We start from the raw sequence: 9,601 nt of genomic DNA, 5'->3' as shown, positions 1-9,601 counted from the left end.
TGTTTAGGCATTCTGAAATGCCCCATTTTTTTTTTATATCCACCCAAAATGTCACACTCTTGAGAGCTGTGTGTGTGTCCAGAGGAAGTAGGTTGACATTGCTGGCTTGTCCTATAATCAGACGATTTTGAGAATCCTTAAACTTTTGTTTGTATCCAAGTCTCCTTTTACTGTAGATTTTTTAAAGTGACATGCAGAGCTTTTTTTGTAAAATGCATTTAAGTTTTGACATAGTTTATTATGTATCGGACAACACTTAATAGTCCGTTTTTAAGTTTGTTTTGCTTTGTTGGTTGTCAATCGGTGAGATAACATAAAAAAAATAAGTTTCTACACCCCAGTTCATTTGAATAAATTTATTTGTAGTTTTTCTCTTTTTCCTCCTCATTTCCATGTTTTTACTCCAAATACGTTTGCTTAAAATACACAGAAGCAGTTTGTGAAGATAATCAGGGCACACTGGAGTGACCAAATTAAGTTTTTGGAAAAACATTTAGGGGCGCACTCCCTAAATGGGCCCAGATTGGCAAAACTGATCTTATCTACTGATCTTATCTAACTCCAAATATCTGAAAATCTGCCACCTATTGCTCTGCCGTTAGCGAGGGCAGACCTGCTCCCACCAAGTTCAATCTACATGTGCACAGTTAACAAGTCACTCTACCGTTGCCAACTTAGTGGACTTTCACCAAAAAAAAAAAAAAAAAAAATAGAACGAAAGAAAAAAATACTGGTATCGGCCAAAATCGAAATCGGCAGGTCATTTGAAGATTGGTGATCAGCCAGAAAACTGCAATCAGTGCATCCGTGAATACATTACAATGACATACTTTTGAGGTCCTTTTTTTTTTTCTTGCAGACCCGTTAGACCACCCACTATTTCTGGCCAAATATATCTCCAAACAGACTCACGTGTCCAATGGAGGTTATAAAAATCATGTTTTTTGTCAAAGGCTAGGTTAAGCCACTTAGAGCTCAAATGTTTCTGAATCCATATAAAAACTGATTTTAATTCCACAAGTTTTACTAATGCCAGCCAATCAAGTCAGTTCTTGTGTCTCATGTGATGTCATCAACCTAAATAAACACAAAGCAGAATTTGTGGAGCTTTATTTTCTTCAGTGTGATGTTAGGAAAAATCTTTGTGAAATATGTCGTTGAGCTACATACTTAATTACCTTTTGTTATATAGTCAGTGTATATTTGAAAAAAAAAAAAAATACACCACTATACAGTGCCTTTAAATTGAAATAACTTAGAAAGCAGTGGCCAGAAAAACGAAAGCCGATTTAAAAAAAAAAAGTTTTTTGTAGCAGATTCCTGATCTCCAGCTCTTATAAAGCTTTCAGCTGCGAAGACAGACTCAGTCAATTTTCCTCTTTAAGAACAGTAATTTAAAGAAGACATAGGAACACCATTCCAAGCTTTTTCTTAACTCTCCTGCCACAAGAGGTCATACATTAAAAAGTTTTTACAATGAAGGTTTACCAATGAAAAATAAAAACAAAGTTGACTTTTTAAACCGTCTTTAGCTTCACATATTAGCAATCTGACCAGTTAGTATGTCTAGCATTTCTAAAGCTCTGTGTGTGTCCCCATCAATATGAGTGTAGTTTCACTAAGAGCCTTCCAAAGGGCTGCCAACATTTCCAAATTTAGTTTAAGTTGTTAAAACACAAAATGTTCTGCCTTCCTGTTTTCTGGTAAATTTTAGCTTTACTGCTCTTCCTATGGCTGGAAAAAAAAACACAGACATGACTCCTCAGGCCATTACAAGATCATTTCTTTTAAATAGCTTCTGATATATTTCTGCTTCCTCTGACTTCATTCTAATACACCGCCCTGATGCTAATACGTAACCAGCTTTTATGTTTTTCATTCAGTAACATTACCCACACTGAAGAGTGCTGTTGAAGGTGTGATCTAGTTCAATAATCGAACAGGATCGGATTTGGGAGTTTTTCTATAAAGTAAACTCTGGTGATCATTTGTTGCATTCCTAAAAAGTAGAGTTGGAAAATGGCACTTTTAGTCACAATTCAGATTCTTTTGAACTTGTACATAAGGAAACAAAACTGGAAGCATCACAAATGTTTATCTTCTACTCCGATTAAGTTCGTTCAGGTCACCAGTTAATTTTTTAGGGTGTCTCTGAAAAGCTCAGTTTGATTTTTAGTCAAACTTCTCGTTTTTCTCAACTCGTACATGGCAGAAAACTAAAAAGTAGGAGGGTTAATGTTTTTCTTTTACTTCGTATACAACACAAAGAGTTGAAGACTTCCCCCTTCACCTCTACAGGTAGCCTGCTTTTTGGTAACAAGATGATGATTTCATGTGAAACCCTTTGCAGGTACTCATCAGGATCCAGCTGCACTAATGAACATTAAACACGGGCCCAACATTAAAAAGGGTCTAATGGGTTTTGCTCATTCAGACCCCTATCTGCTTTTTGTGTTCAAGTAGTGTCCTCCTGCTCCTCCGCCACCATCAATGCCGCCTACTTGCTATCTTTGTGCGCATAGTACTGCGCTGTACTTGAGGGGGCCACACACATACACACACACACGCACTTACACACACCATCCAATCCAGGTGGCTCCTGGGAACAAGATTGTATGCGAAGGAGAAAGAGATGGAGTAAAAGGGAAAGGAGTGTAGCACCAATCAAGGCCTCTGATTGATATAATTGGGTCATTAGTGCGCCACGGGAGAGGCACCTGCTTGCCCTCAGTTAGGGAGAATCTACTGCATTGTGACATTTTGAGACTGTTGAGAGTTCTGCCTGCTGCTAGGGATTACTGTGAATTTAGAGCATTAGGGTCTTACTGATGTAGCATGACACTTTTCACAGATCGTATTGAGTTTGGAAACTACTTTTCAAACGATCTAGCAGTGGAAGTGGACAGTTGGAGTTGCAATTTCAGAAAAAACAACAAAAAGGTGAAACTCAGGAGAGCTTTGTTAATTTTAAAATGGGGAAAAAAAGGCCTGTGAACAACTGAAGCAATCACTGTATTTTTACTAGTCATTGATCAGACGTCTGGTTGGAGATGACAGTAACTTTTAAGCTCATTACTGAAAATGTTTCCTGCCAACAATCAGCTTACCATAAGGAATAACACTTTACAGATCTACTGAACTGTTTGGCATTTTTTACCACAACTTAAGCTTTCCAATTTCGTTTTCTTTTACAAACATATGTCAAGGCTGCCTTTAGGGGCATCTTAGAATTTAATACCTTGCTTGAGGGCACTCAACTTCATTGCATTAGTGGACATTTACCTCCTGAGCCATGTAATTACTTCCAGCTAATATGAAATCTCATCTTCTATAACACTTATATAACCGATTTTCAACTTTCACTTAAACTCTAAAAGAAACACTAGAGGGAAAATTGATTGTTGGCAATCAGAAGCTGTTGACTAAAAAAGTAGAAGACTCTCTGGTTTGGTTCAGATATCCATTGACGCGTTGGAGACTCGAGATCAATTCCTGCTTTTGTTTCCTCCTCCATACTGACCAATAGGACAATGAGCAGGCCTGTACCGTTGTTTGCTTTTGCTGACTGAACATTTTCTAAAGAACAGTTCAGTGCAGAAGTTTATAAGGACTCAACACATATGTTAATGCCTTTAATTTGGGGTCTTTAATGGTCATATTTCAACCCATTCTTTCACAAGGTGGGATGATCATACAACAGGCAATGATTCTCCAAAGCAAGACTTGAGTCTTGCTGACAATCTTTAACTATCAGCACTAGGTCAAACTTATGCATAAGGGTCAAATATATACATACATCCATGCAATAATATTTGATGAGATGACCACTAGTAAACCAGAACTTTACCATAGGATTTTTGTAGAATAGTATACACTAGCAGTATTTCCACTGACCATAATTGTACAATTTAACTGAAACACATAAGTTTTGAAAAACTAATTTTTTGCTAAAAAAAAAAAAAATGTAGGAGCTAAGTTATGGTTGTTTTTTATCCATATCAAAATTGGTTTATTTCGCAAAACTGCAATGGAAACACTTATAAGTTTTGCGCCCATATATAATGGAAATTTAGCTAGTTAGAATTAGGGTCAGAGCTGTTCTAGAAGCATGCTTACCCTGTTTTCAAAACCAGTTTTAATGCACCCATAAAACATTTTTCTGTTGTAAAGTCATATTGTCTGTATTTCAGCCATCTAGCCGATGGTGTGAGGAGAAGCCCCCCAGCAGGATGCTCCCTCCACCATCGTTGATGGGTAGTACAATGTTCTTAGGTCCAAAAGGCTCACCTTAAGTTCACCAAGCATACTTCTCGTAATTGTGGCTACATAGCTCAGCCTTTGTCCTACATGACCTCAAAATGTTTCTCATGAATGCATCTGGCTTGTCCATGTGGGAAACTCCAAATTGTCAGTCATACCTACTGGTGTCCATTTTGTAGCTTTTTGGTAATGAAGAACATTAGCAGCAACACTGATGTCAGCTGATGGGCATAGGAGTGTGGTGTGTTTAACTGGAGCATAGAGGCAATGTCAATGGTGTGTATTTTTTCAGTGTCAAAAGGGTGGGGAAATATATATAATATATATGCAATTTCTGTAATTATCGGCTATCAGTATTGCCCCAAATTTTTATGTCGGTGTATCCCTAGTTAAAACTTGATTAGACTTGGTTATTTCAATCTGAAAGGGATCCCACAGACATCTCAGACCTCAACCCTACTGAGTTAAACAAACATCTTAGGATGTGGGGCGTCAACAGTCCAGTTGTTTTTTTGGACTTGTTTCATACATGAAGGCTCTTCGCCTAACTCAGGTGATGACGCAGAGATCTAACAGAACACCCTCATTTCTTTAAACCTTTGAAACATTGTAAAACTCCAGTCTCTGCAGAACACAAATAAAACAAAAAGATTGAACTATTAGTCATCTAAGTATTTTTGAGACGCACCCATCTGGGTTTACCGGCTGATACTAATTTTCTGTTTTTCTCTGGCTTCTGACCTTGACTACCTACAATAAGGGCTACAACTTATACATTGTTTTAGCAAAAAGATAAATGTATCAAACATTGGTGGTAGGAAGAACAAAACTGCTGCAGAAAAAGGCATGTGTAGCTGATTTCTCTTTGGGCTTTTTGAAAGCTTTAACCCGTCTAACAATTTTTGCCAGTTCCATAATGTTATTAAAACTTTAACAGCATTCTATATATTTTTATAGCTCTCTTGCTGTGTGTGATCATTAATTGTGTATATTAGAACAGAAGGTGATTTCACACTGTGAGAAAGCGCAGGTGCGTTAAAACAAAGTTTCACTATTTTCAAAACAAAGATAAAACAATCTGGAGATGGTTTAGAGCATCTAGCATCTTGCTAGCCTGGCCATTACCTATGCCATTCCACTCAGTTATCATCTCCCTTCAATGCTGTGTCTGGGATTTCTCCCATTCAGCTCGATTTGTCTGACTGAATTTCAATTAGGTTGATCAGCAAACAGAAAAAGGAGTTGTGAACCTAGACCTCAATTGTCTGCGCTGTAGATGAGGAATGGCAGCAGAGGAAATGAACAAAGCCATTCGGTCCGTGTTGGCCACGCCTTCAAATACTAAGCAAATATAGTTAGAGCAAGAGGAATATATAAAACATTTTATTGCTAACAGACACTGTGGCCCTACTCCCCACAATGCTATACACAGTTGTTTGCAGCAAACGCAATTTCCAGTTAGCTTCGTTGAGCTAGCGTATTACATCATTGTCAAACGTTAGATCAGATCCAATGTTTAAATTTCAATTCACACTTAAGTTTACGTCTCAACCAAGCAATTGTTACTAAATAGCTGAAGGTCCAGAGCCTCTGTATGAAGTGAAGCATAGCCCAAAAGGCTGGTTTTAGCCAGGCCTGTGTCTTCGTTTAGCCACAAGTTTTAATCATGCTAATTATGTTTAGCATCTTTAATTGTAAATACTAGTCTCTGCTCTGCAGAAAATACGAATGTTAACTTTCCAAAATTAATAAATTTTCTAAAAAGCTACTGACATTTTTTTAACTCAGCTTGTTCCATGACGAGAAAGAATAAAACAGCCTCTGTTCGCACCATGACTATTCCTGTTATACTCTCAACTTGGCTCTGGGTCAGTTTTCGCCTTTGTCAGCAACAAAACGTCCTTTAGGTTGGTATGAACACCTTACTGAAGCTTTGTTCCTTACAGAAACTTCCACACTGCAGAGACTGGAAAAAGATTGAAATTTTGGGTGCCACAGATAAAGTCAAAAATTGTCAGATTGCAGTCAACCTGTCAATACCTCTGTACATTTCTACTTTAAATTCAAATGAAAATGACAAGGTCATGGTCGTGCACCGTCTTTACTCAATCCAAAGTAAAGTGCTTCAAAGAGAACATGGAATTTTCTGAAGCCATTTCAGATGCAAAATTGTGGGGGATTTTTGTTCAGTTCTGAAGCAATGAACACATTTACCTGGTCGGAGCCCACCTCAGTTTCCTATCATTACCCAGTTGAACTATAGGTTATAGGTGCATCACTAAAATATTCATCAGAACATGATTTTAAAAAAATCTGATGTTCCAAAATGATCATATCAATATTTGGAATGTGCAAAATCGTGTCAAGGACCTTGTTCTTGGTAAAACAGAATGTAATTGTAGTTTAAAAATAAACTTATGACATAACTTTCTGTCAAAGGATCTAAAACATATATAGCGTAATGTAGTGCGCTTCAAGCAAAGTGTCACTTAGAAGGAGAACACAGCTCTAGTAGATTTCCCCAGAGTGATTGAAGAATCAACTCATTAATACTCTACAGTCACTATTTTTTCTGTTGTAAGGATTCTTGTGTGTGTTCATGTGTCTTATGTGATACACAAACTCCACAAGGAGGTCATGGTGTAGGGTTGGGATTCTTGGGACTGTCGTTGCTCAAAGGCTCTTAAAAGGAGGATGGGAAGAATTTGGAAGTGTTTTGGGACTGATTGATAGTATTCTGGATGGATTTGGATCTCTGATTGATCATCAGGTAGATGTTGCTTTCATTTGCGGAGGTTTTCGTGTCTTCCCTTGCTTGAGTTCTCTGATATTGAGCCCAGCAGGTGATCTTAAGTGCAAGAACTTTCCGTGAGAACACACCGAGTTATTTCCTTGAATCTTTCCTTCTCTAAAGGCTTTCAGTCTTATAATTTCAAATCAGACGAGTCAGTTGGCACTTCCCACTCAGCCGTTCAGACACAGCGTGGCCCGTGTGACTCGGAGCCATGGTCTTGTTTCTTTCTGCTGCGGCGCTGTGATGTTTCCGACGTTCAAATTCGCTCGCTCAGATCTGGCACAGTTGCGACGTTCCCAGAACGGTGCGCTGAGGCTGCGAGTGTCAGCTCATGTTCTCCGCCGGAGGAGGAATTCATTCAGAAACAGAGGAAGCAAAAGCTTAAGAGGATGTCAAGAGAAGAGTAAGGAGGAGTTAAGTCATAAGGGTAGAAAGGAGGAATCGAACCACAACAAAAGACTCTTGCTTGGTGTTTCCTCCAGGTTTCGCTTACAGAACTGACCTTGGTATGAAGAAGCAAGAGCCAAAAACAGACAGGAAGTTCTACAGTGTTCTGATACATTTCCAAAAGTGTGAGCCTATATTCCAGTTCTCTGCAATCTACCAACAGACAATATTGGGCAATTTTTCTTCTGTTTTCACACCAAAATGGTTAAAAGAACCAGGTTTTCTCCACAAGAAAACCATTCAGTGACATCTGTACAAAGTTAACGCCAGAGACGCAGTGGGAGACTCATCCTTATCTCTGGTAAACGGGAGAAGAGGGAGGGTGTGAGCCAGGCAAAGTTGAAGTGAAGCGCCAGGGGTTCAGGGAAAGGTGAAATAAAGGAAATGAATACCGTCTGTGGGGAAGTTCGCCACGTGACCACGCCAGAAAGAAACAGGACCAGATTGTACGGTATCTCATGGAGAACAGTCTGCCTGTGCTTCCTTCTTTCCTGTTCTTTTTCTTTTTGTACTCTTTGTGTGTGTGTGTGTGTGTGTGTGTGTGTGTGTGTGTGTGTGTGTGTGTGTGTGTGTGTGTGTGTGGTCCTTCTCTCACACCAAGAGTTATCCCCAGAGGATACCTTACCTGATACACTCTTCTTCTCAGGAGATGATATCAAACAATACAGCTGGAACAAAGGACCTGAAGGGATGAACTTAGAAAGATACAGTGCTATGAAACAAGTATTCTCTCCCCCATGCAGATTTCTTTCTAACCCGAGGAAATACAAAAAGAAGTCTGATGATTTCACTTATTAAGGGCAAAATATTATCCAAACCAACCCGCCTCACCGTGTGAAAAGTAATTGCCACCTAAACCTAATGACTGGTTTTGACATCCTTAGCGGTAGCAATTGCCCTTGAGGCGTTTGCGATAACTGTCGGAGTCTTTGACGTCGCTGTGGAGGAATTAAATGTTGACCCACTCTTGCCTGTGGAATTCTTTTTATTCATTCGACATTGGAGAGGTTTCAGGTCATCCCCAAGCTTCTCAATCGGATTAAATTACAGACTGAAGGTGCTGCTTTTTGAGATCTGTTAGTCGGTACCTTCAGGAAGTTGTGATGTTGCAGTCAAAACTATTAAAAAATATTCCCTCACAAAATTTGCACAGACTTGCTTTTTTTCACCATTCTAAGTTTTCTGAAAATCTGACCAGTCTCCTTAACCAATCACTGCCACTCGACTTAATTTTGACCAATCCGCCTGGCCTGTTCTAATTTAACTTCCTGTTTCATGATGTCTCTTGAAATCACTGAGTACCAAATAAATACACAGCTGGTATTACCAATATTGATACCAATACTTTTTACCATTTAACTCTGAAACGACATTTAGGTGTTTTGGTGGTTTTTCCTTTGAATTATGTCAAAACCTTAGAATTTGAACAAACCTTATAGGTTTCTACAAAATACTTTAATAAGATAGACCACCAAAACAAATTTGTGTTCTTTTCTAAATAAATTGCGACAAAAAACAAACAAATCAAAACAAAATATTTTATTTAGAGTGGAGAAACCACACTGCAAAAAAAACAACAAAACAAAACAAAATCATAAGGAAATCCAAAACTAAAGTATCCGTACGAAACCAATACTCATTTGATATTGATATCATCGATATTTTGAATCGATAGACAGGCCTCTTCTTAAAAACAAAACCTGCAGCATTTGGCTTTTTTTTTATTTTTTTGCAGAAACTATTTTTAAGTATTTTCTGAAGGATTTACCATATTTTCCACACTATAAGGCACACTGGATTATAAGGCGCACCTTCAATGACTGGCCTATTTTAAAACTTTTTTCATATATAAAGCGCACCGCATTATAAGGCGCATAGAATAGACGCTACAGTAGAGGCTGGAGTTATGCTATGCATCCACTAGATGGAGCTGCACTAAAGAGAATGTCAATAAAACAGTCCGACTCCGGTTGGCGAGGAGAGCCTTCCACGACTGGGCCGGGGCATGGCCGGACGATGGTCACCCTTCTCCGTTCACGCACAGCATGTTCGTGGAGAACGTGGTGCTAAATGACCTGCAGACGACCTGATTCTAGACGG

The sequence above is a fragment of the Poecilia mexicana genome, unplaced genomic scaffold (genome assembly GCF_051168715.1).
Source record: "Poecilia mexicana isolate PSO_F unplaced genomic scaffold, ASM5116871v1 scaffold_18, whole genome shotgun sequence".
Classification (NCBI taxonomy): Eukaryota; Metazoa; Chordata; class Actinopteri; order Cyprinodontiformes; family Poeciliidae; genus Poecilia; species Poecilia mexicana.
Note: the sequence above shows the minus strand (reverse complement) of the source record.